Source organism: Oncorhynchus kisutch, linkage group LG18 (genome assembly GCF_002021735.2).
Source record: "Oncorhynchus kisutch isolate 150728-3 linkage group LG18, Okis_V2, whole genome shotgun sequence".
NCBI lineage: Eukaryota > Metazoa > Chordata > Actinopteri > Salmoniformes > Salmonidae > Oncorhynchus > Oncorhynchus kisutch.
This window is the reverse complement of record NC_034191.2, coordinates 39,378,360-39,384,359: the sequence shown is the minus strand read 5'-3', so window position 1 is coordinate 39,384,359 and position 6,000 is coordinate 39,378,360. Positions and strand designations below refer to the sequence as shown.

General features: G+C 42.9%; 1 protein-coding gene across 4 annotated transcripts in view; it reads left to right on the top strand.

Moving 5' to 3' along the window:
• Positions 1-463: 463 nt before the first annotated feature.
• usp2a (ubiquitin specific peptidase 2a) overlaps positions 464-6,000 on the top strand; it is a 30,291-nt gene continuing 24,754 nt past the window's right edge. For 2 of the 4 annotated variants that reach the window (XM_031796018.1, XM_031796016.1), the window contains exons 1-2: positions 1,625-1,721; positions 2,624-2,741. The gene's annotated coding sequence lies outside the window, so the exon portion shown is untranslated. Of the gene's footprint in view, positions 683-1,624; positions 1,722-2,623; positions 2,742-6,000 lie in introns of those variants that run through there. The other 2 variants (XM_031796020.1, XM_031796017.1) reach the window with 2 other exon arrangements.

The window sequence follows — 6,000 nt, the reverse complement described above, 5'->3', positions numbered from 1 at the left end:
TCATAACCACTATGCTTATCGTTAACCATGACATCTATGAACATGTCTGTGGTTATGTGACCAGAGAGACAGTAGAAAATCTTTGTTGTGACGTAACAGGCTCTCATTATGACACAACGCTGCCCTCTTCTGGATTGTCGAGTTTTATCTTGATTATTTTTTCCGAGCCGTGTGTGGTCTTGGCCACGAACAGCAATCAAGGAGAGGCAAGCAAAGAGAGTCAGAGTGGGGGCTAGAACCCCACGGACGCAATGGGATTTATGATAAAGTGAAATTTGTTTTGCAAGTAGCTGTGTGGGCTATGTCAGATCAGATGTGAACGTGAGTGTGTGGACCTGAATTAGCGTGGGGGTCTTTTTCTCTGTGTGCTGTTTACATCCGTCGCCAAGGTGATCGTGAGGGAGGCGGTCCTCTGCTTTTACGTTCGTGGACAGGAATAAACCAATCCACGACAGCTATTTGCTGAACTAACGTCACAGTTAAAGAGAAAGGTCTGTTACTTGGTCAGCTAAAAACTATTGAAATGCAAAGGCAGTGATAGCTATTTTATGTCAAATGTTATCGGTTCAGCATACCGATATTCAAAACTGCGGTCTAACGACGCCGATAGGCCAGCTAGAAGCCACTTTGGGGACGCTCTGCCAGTCGGACTGACAACAAACGGGATGATCTCAGACTGGGGGTGAGTGAAGAATGCAGTGGCCACTGGCCAGTGGCTGCAGGCAAACCTTGGAACAGTTGATTTCTTGCCACTCTGATAGTTTATCTAAAATGTGTATGCTTCAATCTCGTAGTATGAATGCAGCTAAGCTAAAAACCGGTGGTCTTGAGTCACAATCAGATGCTTAGCTAAAAAGAAACCCGTCCCTTGTAATAAAAAAATACACGCCCGCGCTCTGACTCGTTCGCGCGCACACTCTGCTAACACGTTAGCTAGCCTAGCTAACCAACTTGCTTGCCCTGGGACTGGTAGTGAGTGATATGTGGTTCTAGCCAACTGCTGCGGTATAGAAACTCGGGGAGCTGCTAGCCCCTAGTGTATTGGCGGTTAGTCCATAAACTGTGCCCCCGTACAGTACACCCACGCCCTTCCCTGCACTCAAAGTAGCTCATCAGCCCAGGGTTTCAGTTTTCATCACTCAACTATCCATTATGTGATATGCATTTCAAACCGGACAGTGTAATATTGCGGAAGAACTACCCCCATTCTTAAAACAGTCCTAACACAAGTTATGACAATAGCTGCCTGTTTGTATCCTAATGGTGTCATACACCCGTTATAATATAAATATAATGTATATTTTTTTATATAAACTAGCCATGGTTAGTTGTTGATAATCAATGTGTAAATTAGTATTTTTTCCACTTTTGGATGAAACTGGACATTTCACTGACTTCCATTCCTTGAAGGTTTACAATGAAAACCCCTTTAGATAACAGAGAGAGCACATCCCAGTGGTTGCTGCTGGCCTACACAGCGTGGCCTATTCCTGGCCTATAAAAAACCTTAATGCTAATCCTTTAAGAGCAAATTGGAATGCCAATGAGTGTTGAGTGACCTGTGGAGGTCATAGGCAACTGCTATATTTACCGTCTCTGTAACTTGATCTCTGGCATTCTGGATCGCTGTGCTCATACAATCCCTCCCTGGCTCCTCTCACTCTGGAGCCACAGCCTCCTATGCAGCACCCTACCCTGCCTGTCCGCTTGATACGCCACCGGTGAGCCTCTTCACCAATTTGCACTTTGTTTCCCTTTTTACGAGGGTACCTTTCTGTTATTTTGGCTGTTGGTAGCCTACGCCTACTGTTAGTTCATTTTGCTTATCCATCTTTTGTTTTGTTGAAGAAACAAGGGATATTGTTTCTCCGAAAATCATCTTGAGACCTATTTATTCATTGGCAATTTTCTGTTGGCTGTTACTAGACCTATTCCTTGAACTCTGGCTGTGCCAGTGTTGTGGGGACACAGGTCTTTTGGTATGGTGTGTTTGGACCATAATGGGATGCAAGTGCTGGATTATTAAACTACTCAACAAGTACAGAATGTCTGAAACAGGACATTAAATAGGAAGGCAAAATCATATTTTCAAGGAAGATCATTTTTGTGGATTTGACAACAAGCACTGAAGAATAGTCTACAGTCATTATGCATTTTTTTGTATTATAGCTGAACCTAAAATACTGAGAACTTGTTGACTGGAGGCCTGTGGTGAAAGATCACTTGGACCTATTTCTGTGCCTGTCACAGTTGATGAGGAGGCATGAGATGTAGCCTAGGCTACTTTAGGCTTCCGGTAGATTGTTTTGTTATGGGATGTTTTGCTCCTCCCATAAAGCAGTCATAGAGCAGTGTTGTTTTAATGCAATTCATTGAATTCTGTGTATATTGACGAGGATAATTGGACATTATCAAATCAGTAATGTTATCAAATTCATGTTCTAATGGCTCAATATCGATCTGCTAGCCTCAATGCAGTGGTATCTAGACTGCAAATCCTAGCTAGACTGCAAATCCTTAGCTAGACTGCAAATCCATTACCTTAGTCATTTTCGCCCAGGTAATGTCTGCATGGCTATGTGATGTGTGTCTCTCATTGAATTGTGTCTCTGTCTCCCCACAGGTCCGATCAGTGAGAAGTCCCTGTGACTGTGAATGTGTCTGTGAGGTACATTAGGATGAGCGGGCTCCACTCTATCGCTGCCTGCGGGGACTGAGAGACACCGCTCTATACACAGCAGGTAATCATAAATGAACAAATACACGCGCTGTCAGCAATCAGCATGCATCTCACAAATGCGATGAAAGGCAATACTTTCTTAAGGACTGATTGGTACTGAAAACATGTTCAAAGGATGCAGTGGCTCACAAGGCAGTTGCTACAGCCATTTTTTTTACTTATAACAATGATTGTTATTCGCTTCAACTTTGTCCCATCGCTGCAACTCCCTTACGGACTCAGGAGAGGAGAAGGACACATGGCTCTCAACCTCCAAAACACAAGCCTGCCAAGCCACACTGCTTCTTGACACACTGCTCGCTTAACCCGGAAGCTTAACACACCAAGTTGTCTGAGGAAACACCTCCAGCTGGCAACCGAAGTCAGCTTGCAGCTGCCCGGCCCGCAACAAGGCGCTGCTAGAGCATAATGGGACAAGGAAATCTCAGCTAGCCAAATGCTCCCCTAACCTGGACGACGCAGAGATCGAACCCGGGTCTGTAGTGATGTCTCAAGCACTGCGAGGCAGTGCCTTAGACCTCTGCACCACTCGGGATGGTGAAGAATATAACTTAAATGCCTCATGAGCTTAGTTCAACTGTCGTACCTCATCAGGACCCCAAATATAAGCTTGTTTGTAAACAAATTAAACGTAAACAAACAGTATATAGCCCCAAAACATGGTTAAAACTATAATTTTGATATTATTGGTGGTCGCACCTTGCATCCATAGCTTTGTCTATGAACCAACCCCACTTTTCAGCTTTTTGTCAAAACAGGGGTGGCGAAGACACTTTGTTATTGTTTCTACTGCTGATTACTGCTTTAAAGGAGACACAACGTTTGAGTTGACTCTTTTCCTATAAGTATTCAGTACAGAACAACATTTTACACAGTGGCACAGAACACAGATTGATGGTGTTTAAAATAGTAATGATGTCTAATTGAGCTAATCTTTAGGCCAATGAATAAATGAATAAGGAATGAATTCACTTACAGCAGAGATTGCAGCATCAATCACGCACACATATTGCCTTTTTGGTGGGTCACTTTTAGCTAATGCTCTCATCTGAGGTACAAACAGAAGAAACGGGCTGATATAACTAAATAGGCCTATCTCTCAGCTGATATCAGAGTAGAATCTTTACAAGCGTATGGTACACTGTAAAAAAGCCAACTTAACCAATTTGCTCAATCAGCATTATTCTGTGAGTTGGGTAGACTTCCGAAGGACAGGAAATGGAGCTAATGTGTGAACGTTTGCTCACAGTGAGGTCAATGTATAAAAACTTGTTGAGTCAAATTACAAATTCATCTTTGGAAGGTATGTTGGTTCAGCTTGGCTATATGCCCAAATGTTTAGCAAACTCACAATGCTATTGCAACTGGTTACCTTACAATTGTACTTCGAATCAACAAACTCAGCTTGAAGTGAGCTGAATTTGAACAAGCTTGTTGAGTAAAATTACAAATGTATGTTTTCTCAAAATCACTCAAAGCCATAACCATCATTATCATATTTCCCATCATGCTTCTATTGCAGGTTGCTTTTCAGAATTGTTTATTTCAATACCAGTATTTTTGCATGTACATTGATTGGTTGAGTAATATTATGCAACACAAACATAAATATCATACATTTTTATAAATGAATTGAATCTGTCAGTAATTTGACTTAGGTAGTCTCAATAATCAGTCTTCCCTACCCTGGCAGTCATTCTAAATGCAGGTGATTAAAAGCTCCAATTGTTGGATATTATGTTGAATTGTATGTTTGCTCAAGCTAAAATGTACATACAATTCAAATTCGGAATGTATGTTGGTTCAAGCTATATGCCCAAATGTTGAGCAAACTCACAATCCTATTGCAGCTGGTTGCCTTGCAATTGTACGTTGAATCAACATAGTTTTTTTTGTGCATTCCGTTCTGATGTAGACTCGGCTGGCATGGACAGTTTGGTGCGATTGCCGTTGGGCCGAGTTAGGGCTTTGGCGTCAGTGCAGCCCTCACAGACACGAGTCTCTTTATCTGCTCACATTTCAGGGTAAATATAGCTCCCCCTAAGATCCAACCAACAAGGTACATTACGTGCACTGATTTCTAACAGTATTCCTATGAGAATTTGGTGACCTTATATGAACTCAGCAAAAAAAGAAACGTCCTCTCACTGTCAACTGCGTTTATTTTCAGCAAATTTAACATGTGTAAATATTTGTATTAACCATACAAGATTCAACAACTGAGACATTAACTGAACAAGTTCTACAGACATGGGACGAACAGAAATGATATAATGTGTCCCTGAAGAAATGGGGCCGTACTGCTTGTTCTGTGCGTGATTTCCTGCAAGACAGGGATGTCAGTGTTCTGCCATGGCCAACGAAGAGCCCGGATCTCAATCCCATTGAGCAATTATGGGACCTGTTGGATCGGAGGGTGAGGGCTAGGGCCATTCCCCCCAGAAATGTCCGGGAACTTGCAGGTTGGTGGAAGAGTGGGGTAACATCTCACAGCAAGAACTGGCGAATCTGGTGCAGTCCATGAGGAGGAGATGCACTGCAGTACTTAATGCAGCTGGTGGCCACACCGGATACTGACTGTTACTTTAGATTTTACCCCCCCCCCCACCCCCTTTTGTTCAGGGACACATTATATCATTTCTGTTAGTCACATGTCTGTGGAACTTGTTCAGTTTATGTCTCAGTTGTTGAATCTTGTTATGTTCGTACAAATATTTACACATGTTAAGTTTGCCGAAAATAAACACAGTTGACAGTGGGAGGACGTTTCTTTTTTTGCTGAGTTTATATATGATTATATGTTGTTATGGCACAGATTCACAGGGATTGTGCATTTTAGGAGGTAGAAAAACACACGGTAGACTGTCAGTATCTAAATCGGTGACGTGCCATAGCATTATATTGCTAGCTAGCTAGCTAGCTTGTTTGAGTTACTGTGCCACACTGTCCTGTTATGGTGGCCTGTCTTGATCCCTCTCTGTCAGACTCGGCTACTGGACTTTTTCACTTGTTTCAGTTGAGGCGCAAGGCCTTGTGACTGTTTTGAAAGTGTCAGGCGATCTACTTCGCTATGAGAGCATGAGCATTTTGAAACCTTCTACAGACCTGCGGTAGGCAGTGCTAGGTACCGCCCTGTCCACAGAACCCCCAATTTGCATTAGCACAACACTTTTCACCTGCCTCCCCTCCCAGCACTCCACAGAGAGTCCACGCTGATCTGACATTCTAACATGCAATGTCACGCTGGGTGTAACAGAGCT